Source organism: Corvus moneduloides, chromosome 1, assembly GCF_009650955.1.
Source record: "Corvus moneduloides isolate bCorMon1 chromosome 1, bCorMon1.pri, whole genome shotgun sequence".
NCBI lineage: Eukaryota > Metazoa > Chordata > Aves > Passeriformes > Corvidae > Corvus > Corvus moneduloides.
In genome coordinates, this window is record NC_045476.1 from 129,228,173 (window position 1) to 129,244,388 (window position 16,216).

Genomic DNA, 16,216 nt, shown 5'->3' on the forward strand with positions numbered 1-16,216 from the left:
TTTTGATGGAATGACTCTTTTGTGAACCACACAGCTTCCTATAGAAAATGTTGACTCTTGGTTGAAATTGCCGGAAAACCAAAAGTGCTACGTTGGATGTACTTTCTCCATTCTTCCCATTCCCACTTGCTTCTGTGTCCAGCTTCCTCGGTCGGATTACACTGCCTGTAAAGCATTTAAATGCCTCTAAGAGCAGTGAGATTCAGTGGACTGTGAAGGCAGACAAGACAAAATGTCAGAGCAAAACGTTTGCAAACAATTGCAAACAATTGTTTTTCTTCCTCCTTCTCCTGGCTTTGAGATCCATTACTCTGAAGTAGTGATTTACAACAAGATCATGTTACTTCTTAACATATTCATCATAGTTTTGACAGCCTAATAGGTTTCAATAGCACATTTTAAAAAGCTGACAAACATTTCAAAAGATGATTCCTGATATGTCATTAAAAATAATGCTATTCTAACAGACGGCACTTCCTTTAAAAACAAAGTAAAACCCAGAACTTCAAACATCTTCACCGTGTTTTGAAGGGCTTAAAACAGCAAATTTTTTTTCACTGAGGTTTCACAAGTTCTGAGACAGTAAATAAAGCATGATTTCTAATGTCTTTCTGTGGCCTGTTAGAAAGTAGATACAATGAAACTGTAGTTTACACAGAGCAGATGAAGAAGTGTTAATTTATGAAGACCGGTGAGCTCTATGGTGTAGATTTGCTCCTTAACAAGAAGTTAAGGATAAACCCTAAGGATAAGAAGTTCTGGATAAACCCTGACTACCCTGAATTTAGTGGGAATTTAATCACTGACTTCAACAGCTTGGACTGTACTAGTAAATAAAAAATGCTTGGGGGTCTCCTCTGCTCCCCTGCAGTGTAGTTGCCTACTGGGACACCTCCATATACCTTCTGAGCCCTGCACAGGAATGCTTTGGTAGAGGAGTAACTGGCCCAGGACAAAGTCATGCCAAGGACTCTTCTGGAAACCAGCAGCACAAAGTAGCATAGCCACAAACGCTGAGGCTAGAAATTCACCTTCTCCATCCAGTCTCTTTTAACTAAATTATCTTGTCCCTTGTTTCTCTGTTCCTCCCATAATTTTAATATCTGAAAGATTAGATCATAAATATAGGCATCACCTGAATTTTTGCCAGTGCAGCTCAAAGGGATCAAGAACCTTTCTAGTGAAGTTGATGGTTAGTTGAAAGCTGGATTTGACTGAATTCCCCCCCTCAAGGTAAAAGAAAATCTGTAGACTAATAAAATTTTAAGTATCCTTAAAACTGTAAATGTTAAGTAACTATTTTATTTAATTACGTACCATATGCCACATTTGGCACACAATATAATCTGTAGGGTTTTTATGTGCTTCTTACTGCTCAGTAACTAGTACTTAGTTAAATATTTAATCTAAAACTTCTTAAATACAGAAGTGCCCTGCATGAATTTATGGTCTCCTGTCGTGCAAGAAAGGAAGAGGTAAAAATCTGCAACTCTATAAATCATTAGAGGGTAAAAAACCATATATAATGAATAGGAATCACCCTCCCTCTGGATCACTGAAACTTAGGTCATATGCTCCATCCAATATGACGTAATATTTACAAATTAAATTATCCCGTAGTGCAAACTTAATGCACCATCCTATCCACTACGTATCTGTTTGAAAGCAAATATTCAATTCAACTTGCATGTATAAATACATGCTCTTTAAGGCTGGGAAGTCTAAAAATATTTCACCTAAATATGTAATTAAACATTTAAAAGAGCTTTGTGTTATTCCTATTGATCATCTGTTGTGTATCTTCTTCCCTCAATTATGACTCCAAGGAGTTGAAAATAAGGCTTTGTCCTGTATTGTAATTACGGTTTTTCACACTATGAAACCATATTAGATTCTGAAGGCAGAAACAGCTCTACAGCATGCTAAACCAAATAAAAAGTTATTACAATTAATTTTTGTAGCCTTTTTAAAAAATAAAATTGTTGCCAGAAGTAAGAATTTTAAACCACATAGAGAAAGAATTTCTGCCTTTTGATTCCCTCTTTTAGGTTGCAATGCCATTAAAAAACTGGGGAAGAAGAACGGGAGCAGAAGTATTCACTTCATGAAAATAATAAGAATATGAAATAAAATACAAGCAAAGCCCCTGTTTGCCTGAGTCAAAAGGACTTGAACTTAGAGCCTTCTCTACTCTACCTTTCCTTAGTAGTGACAGATTTTCATAGGTGAGATGGAGAACTATGGGAAATGTTTCACTTTCATTTTGCCTCAACAACCTGCATTGTTTTTCTTGAAAATTATTCCTTTGGAAATATGGAAGCATATTAAAATAAAGGTGAGATTTTTTTTTTCTGAAAAAATAATAATCCAAAAGAATATATTAGCACTTGGGTGCCTTCTGTGGGTATAATGGAAAAGATGTCTCTCTTCTGGATTTCTTTTTTATTATTGTTATTTTTTAGGATGGATGAAAACTACAAAGCTTTATTTTGTTAACAAAAGTCCTAAGGTCTTCCTCAACTCTGGTAACATATGGCATTCTTTAATTTTTTGTCTCTCTGATCACCAGGAGCATTAAATCAAACCATGATCTAGAGTCATCAAAGGGATAATGTACCATGAAAAGATGAATTCAATTGCAATAACTTTATTAGCACTACAAGGTACCCAGGTACAGTAGAAGTTAATTAAGGCAATGAATAGCCAGCATCTGCTCATTGAGAATAATTTAGTACTAATTTAGTGTAGATTTTACACACAGAGAGATAACTTCTGCACTGAAACATCAGCTGTTTTTATTGCTGCCTAATACACAAAATCAGCACATTAGTTTGGCACAGATTTCTAATGGAACAGTCCTGACCTTGCATCAAAAATGAGAACTGTGATTATGCAGAGTAAATAGTTGTTGTCCTAAAGTTTGGCATTTTCTGATCATAACTTTTAAAATTGTGGTGTGTTCATCACTGGGAAAAGGGTCACTTGAAGCTCAAAATTTGTTCCAATCCTGTTCATATGTTATTTTTGAACACATAAAATGCTCTTTCTTTTTCATTTGTAGCTCCAGATTGCAAATAGATACTCATTTGCTGAGTAGCCTACTTATGTAAAAACTTTGTTGAAAGCTGAGGATTCAAAGTGTACTGACCTTGTGGCATAGAATATTTCCTTCTCATCTAAAAGAGTAAATACTCAATGCTTTTAATTGAGACTGTAATGAAACAGATAGTGTTTCCTGTTTCAGTTGGTGTCCTCTGCAATTTTTAAAACTTTCTTGGACGCTGTCTTAATGAAGCATTCCTCACAGTGAACTGGTTTGCTAAAATATTTTTGCAAACCAAACATCTGAAGAGGCATGTTGCAAACATGAATCAAGCGGAAACTGAGGGTTTAAAACATATTTGGAAAAAGTATTGTTTGCAAGTTATCTTCCCTTTTTTGCTTAGAATGTTCCATCAACATCATAATTTCTGAGAGAGTAATGTCCACGAAGAATTCAAAGCTAGTTATTTCATGTAAACTATTTTCTGATAGCTAATAGTGGACTCTCCACTAGCATTACTTAATGTTTAGGAAACAGAGTGAAAGAACTCAGCTACTAATGTGAAATCATGTAAGTCAAATACATACTAGAGTTTAAACATGATAAAGTATTTGCCAAAAGGTAGCACTGAGAGGGAATCTGATGGTATGCCTAAAATTGCTGCTATAAGGCTCCGAGAAAGTTTTTATTAAGAAGTCCTTTCCCTTCTATAAGAGCAAAGGCATGAAAGACAGTGCATCAATATTTTGTCAATGGCAGATGAGCTTCTTTGTGACTAAATAAGTGTTAGAGCTGCAGTTATTCACATTTAGTGGTATCCTTAGGAAAGACACAGTTTACTTTTTTCTTTGGGCTTTACTGCAATTGCTTTCTTATCCATTAATTCCTGAAGAGGCATGAGCACTGCAGCTCTTACAAGTGACTGATGTAACAGGCTCAAGAGCCAGACAGGCATACATCCCATTTCTTAGATGTTTTCTATGGTGCTGACAAACCTGCAGTCAGGAACATGTCAGTACTGTATGTTTAAAGCTGTGGATGAGCCTCAGCCTTTCTATTTAATGACATATTTCTTGTAAGCAAATATGCAATGGAAACTGAGCTCTGTGTGTGTTTGATTTTGTGTGTATTTAAAGCAGTTGTTAAGTACCAGATTAATGTCTCTGTACAAACCTGCTCAGTTAGCAAGGTCTGTAAATAATGTATTAAGTCTTATTCTGAGTCTCATAATAAAGCACATTGAACCATTCCTTTTAATATTGCTGTTATGACCTAACATAAGAAACAAGTACTACTTTTTTCACAGTAGGCAAGTCAAAGATTAATGGTCTCAAGTGGAATCTTTGTGGTAAGAACAAGGAGCAGCAGTTTGAAGGGCTACCTTAAATTACCCCAGCAGCAACTACCTTTCAGAAGTTCAGATTCACCAGTCCACTTTCAAGAGATTAAATTTACTCAAATAGCAGGCAATGTCATGTCTGTAAATATCATAAAATGCAATGGATTAGGCAGTTAGAAAGAAAATGCTGATTTACTAGCAGAGTTAATGAATGTCCTTTGAAAAAAATATTTAAAAATATAGTTAGTGTTTGACTTAAAGATTTGGATTTTAACTTAGTATCAGAAAAAAAATCAGACTGTTTAATTTCTGACACATGGTTCTTCCAGTCTACTTTCAGAAGCTTTTTGTATCCTGGAGTGATAGACAGCAGAGAAATGATTTTCTAATTTTTATTTGTTTTAGCTGATCTATAAACAGTGCTTTGACCTAAAGATTGAGATTCCAGAGACTTATTCTCCTTGGAATCAGGAAGCTAAAGAAACCCAGACAAAGTCACGAACGGAGGCAGCTTTTTTTTTCACTTGTCATGAGGAGAATAAAGCTTTTATCATCGCTGATAAAAAATGACTGCAACACTTATTGCTTTCAGTGTAAGAAGCTGCAAGATCAAGGTAATAGGGCATTCTCCAAAGGATACAATAGGGAGTAAAAGCACTATTCTAGTATAGCGAAATAGAAATTCTTACGAAAATGGTGCTCATCCATTTTAAGCTGAATGATACTCAAGAAAAGAAAAAGACCATAGCTGGGCTTTTTTGGTGCATTATAATCACAGTCAGCTGAAAGCTCTGAGTAATGAAGCAGATGATACTATGTGAAGTTGTCCATCTAAGCTTCCCAGCAGTAAGGAATTTACTATAACAGTTTATGGACTTTGGTTCCCATGGAAGGAAATATGTGTATGCCTATCCTGATGTAACCGAAAGTAAAAGCTGAAAAATAAAGTAACTGTTCCCAGGGCTTTTCACATTCGACTTGATTTCTGCATTAATCATCTCTATCACAAACAGTCCTTGGCTGTAGTCCATGAAGACAAAGGAATGATTTCACAAAGCAAAGGAAGACATTTTTCATTTACTCGTGGACATCCTCGGTCTGAAAGGTAATCTTTCAATAACAGAGAAATTTAATGTAGAAACAGTGATATTGACAAGTAAGGTTAAACTGACTGAAGCAATGCTGAGTTTCACTTCAGATTCTGGGTAAAGACACTTCTCTTTGTGCCCAATGTGTTTGAAACTTCGAATCGAAAACTTAGGGCTAATCTTAACTTCTTTTTCTTTCCCTTGCCTTTCCTGTCAAATGCCAGTTTGAGAACCAATCATGATACTTCTCATGTCGTCTAAAAGGTTTCCCACAAAACTTAAAAGGTTTTTCACAAAAAAAAAAAAAAGGAAATTTCACAAGTAAGGAGTCTGAGAGTTAATAGTCTGTATTAATGTGCAATGCAATTCACAACCCTCTCACCCACAGCTGGGTGCTGAGATGCTCAAAGCCCAGAACCACAGAGACAGTAAATCCATGTAAACTCATTTCTGAAGTAAAAGACAGATGATACGAAGTTGAAATTTCTTTCAGTGAAGAATTCTATAGGAATGAGGATTTAGGCCAAATGCGTAGGGAGGTTTTTCCTGTTTCCAGTGGGAAATTTTGCTCTGTGATGTTGAATCAATGCTGAGTTTGGGCAGTTGACTTAGCTGTGTTTCCCACACCACTCTCGGATGCAAGGTGGCCTAGGAGGACATTCAGCAATGATCAGTTGCAGGGCTTGGAACAGAGTTCCCAGATCTGCCTACCCACTGGGACACCTGTGGCATAAGGACTGCTCTTGTTACAGACTGGGAAATGCTGGGAGCCCAGGAGGTGAGCTGACAAAAATTTAGACGCAGTTCCTAAGAGAACTCATTTTTCATCAAAAGTTTGCCTGACTGGCCTATCACAAAGCTATATTTTTCAGAATAAACCTCTTTCATTGTAAGTTTTCAATTACTTCAGAGAGTGACAGTATCACCATGTCTTTTTATTTTTTTCCAGGGAAACATTAATATATCTGTAATTAATGAAAGGGTTGTGATCAAGAATGTTTTTCATGTGCCTGAATTGATGTATTTTCCTCTGCAAGATGAGGTTATAGAGCTGATGAATGAAAGATCCTGATTGTTTTGTTGTTTGTTTGGGATTTTTTGGTTTCTTGGTTTTTTTTTTTTCCTAGGGGGAGGAATGTGAGAGAAGGGATAAAAGCAGAATAATTTTGTAACCTCAGGAAATCATGGGTTCACAGTCAGACAAGGTTGCTCAGGGTTATTCAGGAAAGTATTTAAAATCTCCAAGGATGCATATTCAACAGCCTTTATTAAGCAACCTGCTGTTTTTCCCTTGCTGCACTTAGAGCTGGAGACACAGAGTCCTATTACAAGAGGCAACAGACACAGTTTTCTCTGTAACCACTTGGCAGGTAGTTGAAGGCAAAACCAATACTCCTACCTCTAACCTTTTCCTCTTCAGATTGACCAATCCCCATTCCGTCAGCTGTTTTTCATACACCAGGTGCTCCAGCTCCCTCATCATCTTGGTGGCCCCTCACTGGCCTTGCTCCAGTTCCTCATTGTCTTTTTGTCTTTCTCATACTACAGACCCCAAAGCTGGAGGCACCACTCCAAATGTGGACTCACAAGTGTTAAATATAGAAAAAAAAATGCTCCCTTTGGCCTGCTGGCAAGAGTATACTCTTGCTTATGCAGCCCAGTAAGCATCTGTCCTTCCTCCCTGCAGAGGTAAACTGCTGGGTTTTGTTCACCAATGCCCCTAGCTCCTTGTCTTCTTTCTCTCCCACCAGTGCCAAACCTTTACTGTTACATGCTCTTATTTCATCCCAGATGTAGGATTTTGCATGTGTCCTTGACTTAGGAAATGGTGCCTGCAGAAGTGTATTCTTCCTCATGCTTTAAGCCCCAGGTTGCAGTCATTGACACATTACTTGAGTAACACAATCCAAATACTACTGTAGCCTTTAAGTACTTATAGCTGTGTCTTTTTTCAGCCACAGCATATGGCAGGGAAAAACAACAAAAAATAATTTAGCTTTCTGAAGTGAATGTTGTCCCTGTAGGATGAAAACTGTATCCCTTTGGATAATATTTTTTCAGTGGGGTTTTCATTTTAGCACCCAAAAGCTATAAATATTAGATGCACATCCACGTTTATTGCAAATGTTACTGTGCATGTATTTAGATAGCTATTTATTTATCTATGCCTGAATGAGATATAAATTACCTTATTTGCCTAAGTAAGCACCACTAAAATTCCTGCCACATATTCAGGCACTGAATCCTAGTGAAGACTTCCAAGACATGGTCAGCAGCTTCTCGGCTTAGATCCCTCTGTGGACTCAGCATTCAAAGAAACAGGATGAAGCGAGACTCTTTGCCAGATAGGGAAGGAAAAGCATTTTGTTTTTAGTATGCAGAGATGGGGAATTGTGCAACTCAGTTTGTATAAAACCACAATCTGATTAAGCCTGGGTGAGACTTGGCAGGTGAATCCAACAAACCAGCCTTTGAGAATGTCCCTACAAACCTGATTGGTGACACAGCCAGATAAAGGAAAAATAAAAATGGTTGTGATGATTTTCCTTTCCACCTTTCCTGGTTACCTTACCAGTGCCCCATAAAGAGCCAAAAGGCTGCAGGACATAAATCCTTTTACAAGTCATTTGCTTTTATTATTCTTGGTTAGTGTCAACCTCATCTTGCATTTCAGACAGTAGGTGTGATGAAGTCTCAGCAGGATTGAAATCAGTAGGCATTTTCACTATGCATTTACACTCCAAGGATGGAATCAACACTTTGACACAGGTAGTTTACAACTGACTTGTTTTTCCAAGATAGTCATCTGGTCTCTTTCAATTTCAGTGTTGAGGACACAGGTACCTAATGTTCAGGGTATTCCAGCAGGTTAAATCTCTATCTTGGAGACCTATTCTGCTTGTTTCAGTTTTCCATTCTGGAGACAAATTCTACAACTGCATGTAGACTTACAAAAGTGCCTGAAAAACACTTAAAACAATGTTGTGCACTTTAATCTTAAAGTATATATTCACAAGTAATATGCTACTTTTTATATAGGGGGACTTTTTTAACAAATATGAAATGTGATTTTTTAAACCACGATAAAATAGTTCAATAGGGAGGCAAGTGGAGGTCTGCATCTAATCTGTTTCACTACTTCATCCCATTGTTCAGTTTCAGTCTACCACAGAGATAAGAAAAAGAGCTGTTAAGATACAGGATGGAAGTTTGTGTATTGGAATTTCCCTGGATCTGATCTTGTTCTTGTGATGAGGTTGTTTTACTTCCTAGTGGAAAGGATTAACATTGGGTAAACAAAACTGTTAGCAATGGCAAAAATTTGACTGGAAAGAGTTGAAATATCAGTTTGAGATGCACAAATGGAACTGTCAAAAAGCCTAATATTTTGTGTCCTCCTTCTGTATTTTTCATTGTTCACACAGTTGTTTTATTGTACAAATGCTTTGCTGTGGAGTTGGAACATTCTTGGGTGACTCTTGTGTAAATTCATAAGTCCTTTGATAGTGGAGATCTAAGGCAAGTATACAACAGGAATCAGACCCAGAACTTTTTCCCAAGAATCATCAGACCTTGTAGAAATTAATTCTGTTAGGACTTCTAAAAAACCACAAAATTTTAAGCTTTTAAAAACTTTTTTTTGTGATCTCAGAAACGCAGGCTGCAGAACTCCCATATTAGCCCTATCTCTTGGTCATCAGCTGAAATTTTATAGAGAAACAGAAACCTAAAAATCCTAGGAACTCAGCAGGTTATAGGTTTGTACTTTGTTTCAAGGGCTGCTTTTGATCTTGTGATGCAACTATGGTGAGTGCTAGTGGATCAGGAAAAGAGGAGTCAAAAATTATAAGCATGGGACTTGATTCTGTATCTTAAGCAATAAATGCAAACTTCTTTAGGCACTGGAGAACTCCAGTGACTTACTGTATCTGGAAGGCCCTGATAAGCTTTAAAATTACTATGCAACAGCCATGGTGATCTGTGTAGGGCAGAGCAAAATATGTAGCCATTTATCACAGACGTACTGCTGGAGTAACAAAACTTTTGAAGTATGTTTTGGATGTATGAAATAACTAGTGAGCAAAGCAATCAAGTAAACCTGCCTACTTTATTCAGTCTGGGCATAGCAGACAGTGATTTGAAGTCATTGTCTTTCATATTTTATATTTCTAGAACCAAAAATTCTTATGAGATAATGGAACTGTGGGAAATCAAAAGCAGAAAATATGTTTGCATATTTGAAACACCTTCCCCGCATCCTTCCCCTTGAGTGAGTTGACTTGCTCAGCACTGAGCCATCTCACTGCTGTTCAAGGTACATCGTATCCCTGGCCAGGCTGACAGGGTGTGATGCTGTTGGATACCAATGCAAAGTGCCTGCTTGATTAGGGGCTGGCCCGGTGCCGTGACAGGTCCATGATGTATGCACCAATTGAAGGCACAGGATTCCCAGATGGGAGCGCGGTGAAGCGCTGCTCCGCGGACGGGATAAGTGCTCTCATTATTCACACTCTGGACAGCATAAGTGCCTCCATTACTCACATGTGGGCCCACGGTATATTGAGTAAAATATGTATCTTTATTGTTTACTCGGTCACAGTGCGGCATTTTATCAAGTTCAGCGTTAGTGAATTAAGTAAGGGAGCACATGGCCTTTTTAACCTTTTTTAATTTGCTCCTGTCATGCTGGTAGGTGATCTCAGGACTAAAACCAGAGTGACCCATTATGTCGCCAAAGCAAATGCTGTGCCAGTGAAGTTTATGTCCTTTAGTAGAGATTGTGTTCAGATATCAGATGGAACTGGTCATGATCTTAACAAAATGAAAATGCTAACTAAACTAACATTCTTTGAATTTAAAATATAGTACAAAAGCAAGATAAAAAGATTTTTAAAGATTGTAGTAGATGAAGGTTGTTTATTTTCCTAAATAATATTACCTCATGGATGGAATAAAGCCGTCTCTTTTACTGTTACAGAATATAAGGAGTTTTTCCAATAGCCTGAGTATATCACTTTTATTTTGATACATGTTGAAAGACAGTAATCTATATTGCAACTCTGAAATACATATGTAACTCAAATTTTGAAAGTTCTCGGGGAGAAGAAGAGAGTAAGTGAAACCTATTGCACTGATTCACATCAGGTTCAATGCCAAGGATTGACACTCACAAGTATTGCTTGCTTAGAGATGGCCCTCAAAAAGTTACAAATTAACACTCACCAAAAGAGAAAGAATTAAGATGCAGAAGAGCAGGAGATCAGCAAAGCAACCAAAGGCTTGATCTTCTGATTTGAATAGTACTACAAATTGAAAAGCTGTTCACGGACAACTTACCCAACAGACAATGAGATGTTAACTCAACTGCAAGAGCTGGCACCTCGAAAAAGTGCTATCAAATTGTTGGTGAAAGGGATATATGTCTTCCTTTTCTTAAATTTAATCCAGTAATTCTAGGAGCCCTTTTTGGTAGCATTTCAAAATTAACTCAAACTAAAAAGCCCCTTGAAGAATTACTCCATGATGTAACTGTATCCATTCTGGCACGGCCAAATCCTGTTCATCACTGTTACCAGATCACAGGCAAAAGTAGGAAGGACTGGCTTTTTATTTTTTCTGCTTTTACTTGAAAATGGAACAGGAAATCTACTTGAAATGACTGATGTATTTGCTAGAATGATAGAGTGGTAGCAGCTTAAACAGCTTCTCTTCTGCTATAAACAACTTAATTCTGACTGATCATGTGAAGAGATATATGTGATTTTTTTTAATTCTAGTTTCAGTCAATGGAAGAATTTGTAGCCGGGTGTGATGTGGAACACCTCCAAATTTAGTGCAGGCATTTACCCAGACCGAATACGCAGACTGTCTAAAGGGGAACGAAGATGCTTAGCGTTCAGAGGATTTATTTTGGAGCTAACAAACAACTATTTAGACCATTTCACTTAAGAGATAAAGCAGAAAAGTTGAGATCTGAGCCTCTGCTGTTCTGTGCAGCCTGTGTCCCCATCTTGCTGTGTGGCCTGTCTTGAGCTGTTTAGACAGTACCCTGCCTGCAAAGGGCAGTAATACTCATTATCATTCTCTGCAGTCCTGTAAAACACTCTCATACCTTTAGATTCGAAAGAGGCTGTGTGAGAGTGCTTTCTTATGATATGAATCCAAATTTGTTGCTAATGTAGTATTTGTCTCATATTGCCCTGGATTTTTAAATTTTTAAGTCCCCTAGACCAGGCACAGATTTATTGCAAAGTCTAACAGACCATGTGAGAATGTTCCTATTCACTGCATTTCTATTTAATAAGTCGACTTCATTGCTTTTCTTGTTATTTATGCGCAATATCAGGCACAAATGCACAAATCACTTAGGTGCAATTCTTAATGGAGAGGCAGAGAAATTGCCAACAGACCTAAAAAATAACCTTTCCTGCCTTCCCTTCTGCAATCTGTATCATATTTACACCTGGTGCCATTCCTGCCAGCTAACAAGCCCGAGTAATCTTGCCGCTGGTCCTTCTGCTGATTGGTATTGATTATTCCTCTCACCTGAAAATGAAGAGAAGTCTTCATTTCCTTATTGAACTCATGAGGCCAGATGACAAGAATACAAACGTCTTCTGCTACCCCTGCAGTAATAATGAAGATTCAACAGATCTGTTTCAACCCTTTTAAAAAGAGGACCAAGTAGCTACCCATGGCCCATTTAAAGCAGTCTTTGAGCTGGGGACAAATGGGTAATTGCTGTCTGTGGAGTGCAGACAGAGCTGGTGCTCATCTGAGGAAGTGCCACGGCTCTACTCAGGAACAGGAAGCTGACACACTCAAGGGCAGCTTGACTGTGTCCAACAATCTGTCATGCAGTTTGTTGTAACAACTTACATAAATTAGCAACTGACCCGAGCAGAATATCTCCTTTGGTGATATTTTGGGTTGCTGTTAGTTTACAGGATGAATTTTGCTTTCTACCCATTCTTAACTGTGTCCTGTATAGATAGATACAAAATGAGGAATCCTATCTCCCATGTAAAATGGTGTATATATTTTCCAGTGTTTCATTCTCTGGAAAGAAAGGAAACTAAAAATTACTGATGAGCAAAGTGTCAGTTAACTGAAAATGCTGATTATATTTCAACAATAAAACAATTATACTGAAAACTATCAAATTTAGGTATTGAATTCACCCTCTTTTACAGCTGGAGGCTTATAAATTTCTTCTACTGGGAAACATTAATCATGGCTGAAGTTTCTCAGCAAAGTTGAGAGAGGGCAATAAATGCAAGGGAAGAGAAACATGAAGCCTAAAACTTGAGCAGCTCAAGTTGCCTGTTTTGTATTGCTTTTAAACCGTCAAGCTACCCTCATTTACAAACTTGTAGCTTGCATCTTGATTTCACTTTACAAAGAGCAGAGACTGGTGTCTCTGTTTGTGCTGTAGATACCGACAAATTTCTTATCCTGCTTTGTCACTTGTGCAGTTAATTGGAGCCATCTCTTCTTCATGCCCTTTTCTAAGCATGTGCTCAAAAGTTGGCCCTCCTTGTATTATCTGTATTGTTAACTATGTTGGCAGGGACCTCACTGTTTCTTTTCACAGATTATCAATAAAGGTATTAAACAGTGCCGTGGTCTAGTTGACAAGGTGGTGTTCAGTCACAGGTTGGACTTGATGATCCAAAGATCTTTTCCAACCTAGTTGATTCTGTAACTCTGAAATAATAATGGCAGACACTTAAAATACTTTGGTTGTAAATCAAGTGAGGTGTAAACGTTTCAAAGAATGACACAGTCCATTTTTTTGCCTGTTTATTGGGTTCACTCACCCCTGAGGCTGCAGTTACCAGATGTTACTGATGTCTGTGGTACTTAGACACTAACAGATGTAAAAATGTCAGTATTTCTGGCTTTCACTTGTGAATGTTCAATTTGGGATTTATTGCTGTATTAAAAATGTATGTGTTTATGACGGCCATTAGTACCATTAAAAGTAAATAAAACAATAACTATCCCTAAATTTTGCTAAGTTTCACATAGTCCAAATGGACACTGATTAAAATACTGCAAAAAATTCCTGTAGTTAAAGCAATTTCGTTTCTTTTACCAATGAAATAATGAATTCAGAAAGTTATTGCAAACTTCATTAATTTTTGGGGAGAGGAGAAATAATTTGTTTTTTCAATGCAGCAATTCCTTAAACCTCCCTCAAACAGCCCTACTCTTTGTGCTAACACATCCTTTGCGAAATGGTCTGAGTTGTGGCGCTAAGCTTTCCATGTGACTTTTTATAGCTAGTTCCTCAATCCCTCCCTCTTCATCTGCTTTCTACAAACCGAGAAGGTTTAATTCTTCTCAGCTGCCATTTCATTCTCTGTTTTTCAAAGGTGCAAAGCTTCCCATTAGAGTATTGTCTAACTGACAAGTCCTCCCAGTGTATATCTGCTTGAAGAGGGTGAGGGGTTAAGCACCCAGTTAATGTGATGACATACAAGCAACAAATAACTGGAGTAAGTGTGGGTTATTAAAAGTCTGTTGACCTGCAAGGTGTTTTCAGAGTTGCAGTTCTTCTTGATGACAGGTAGTAATGGTTCCAGTGAGCTGGAGGCTGGCATGCTGTTGAATTAATAGCTCACACCAATTAGATTTTTCCTTTAGACCATGTGGGCGATAAGAGATTATTAAAAATAAGTGTGGCTGACAAACAAATCTGCACCAAAAATTGGTTATGTGAGTGGTCAGGTCATCTTGTCAGATGTGCTGACCAGCCCATTTCTTCTGTCAACAGCTTTACAAATGCTGTGATTTGGTTCCCTCTTTTTTTCTACATGACTCCCTGCTCAGAGACTATAGTTCAGTTATGCCCATCTCAGAATTATTTAAAATTAAATGGATCTTAAGACTTAGGGCATTCAATTTGGTATTTTCCATCGGTTCTACATGACCTTAATGAAACTTTAAGGGAATGAGCAACCTGACTTCAGACACATGGATGAAATGCTTTAGTGCCAGTTCATTTATTAGGGCTTGCCCAACAGTCAAAAGTCTTGCCCTAGCATTAATTTAGAAAGTATTTAATGAGGAGGCCTAAATGGAAGGTGAATTGGTGCACTAAGTCTTCTCACTTTGTGTTGCAATATCTATCAAAAATGTGGTTAGAATACGGCATGCATCTCTCTGTCAGACAAGGCTAAGTAGAAGTATCAAAGAGGTGCTGTTAGATGTTATTCCATCACTCCTCCACAGCTTTGGAGTCCCTTATAATGTTACAGTTTGTTGGATCTTGCTTTTGTTTTATCTCAACTACATAAATCCTACTTTTTGAAATCCAAAATAGACCTTTTATTTGCAGGTTATCCTTCAAGTATGTAAGAATGGCTGCATACAAATGTGAGAGGTCCATGAGCAATAGAACCCCCACCATTTTAGTCCCTTTAGGGTCAACTGATATGATTTACTGTTTTTATTAGGGAGATACCTCACTTTTCTCACTTTCTAGGATTTGTTTGGGATGGATTTTCCTGTGTTGCTTATTCACAAAAAGGCAAATGAATGTGCCATATCTTTTTGATAGTCCTGAGTAATCAAAATATAAGATTATAGCTAAATAACAGCACTTCAGCAAGTCATTGTGAAGTACTTGGGTAGCCAACTATCCCTCTTCAATTCCAATCTTCTCCTTTCACCCCAGTTCCTTCAAGCTGCCTCTGCTGCCATCTCCTGCTCAGAACATGACCAGGGACAAGCATCTTGGCAGGTTGCAACAGGATCAGCCTCAATCCATCTGAAAGGCTGGGGGTGCTGTGCATTTAGCACTTGATTGTGTCAGGACCCTCCTCAAGAGTGCACCTGCCTCCTACCTGGAACTGGGAGAAGTTGCCTTATTACATCATCATCTTAGAAAGGCCACTCAAATGGAAGAGCTATGGAGAAAGCGGAAAGATGGGAAGACAAAAATATTGGGTATAACTGCTCCCCGTGCTTTCAAATTATGCTCCGACTTTCATGAGCCAGAAAACCAGGATGTTTGGCCAAAAAAATCTCAGATGCAAAGGTCAAGCAATAAAGATACATACTCTATTATTGTAAGAAACTGTAAATTATTTAAGATGGAGATCCTTCTTCAATACTGAGGTTTTGTCCACTTAAAAAACACCCATCTTTCTGTATCTTTTGCTATGAAACTGGGCTTACAATTTTTGTGTGTATTTAGAGGTCACGTTGAGCTGAAAGGAAATATATCAAAACTGGGTTTATATAGTTAGAATCAGATAAAGCTTCAAGTTGTTTTTTAAGGTGTACAACATCTATTATGTGAAAATAATAGTTCTAACTATTCGATTATAGTTCTAACTAACAGTGCAGTTAGTTCAAAGATAAACTGTGCTGTACTCATGAAAAAAAAAAAGTGTCTTTAAAAGATTTTAGTTCTTGGGGTCCCAGCAGGCTATTAATTCGGTCTTCCTTCCTTTGTCTCTTCCCCTCTCTCCCTTTCTCTTTCTTTCTCTTGTTCTGGCTTGTGTTTTCTTCTCTTGTGCTCTTTTTTCTTTCTCTCTTTTGAAAAAGGTATCTGTAGATTGAAAAATTCCTAGATTGAGAAATGCTCGTGAAAATTGATCAATTATTAAACCTGATATATTTTTGCTTTTGTAAAAAATCTTTTCAGAATAAAATTTCAATATTTTTGGCAGTTCACTCTTAAAATGAGCTATTTTTTCTTTAATTGTGCAGCGGTCACTTTATTGCCGTTTATAT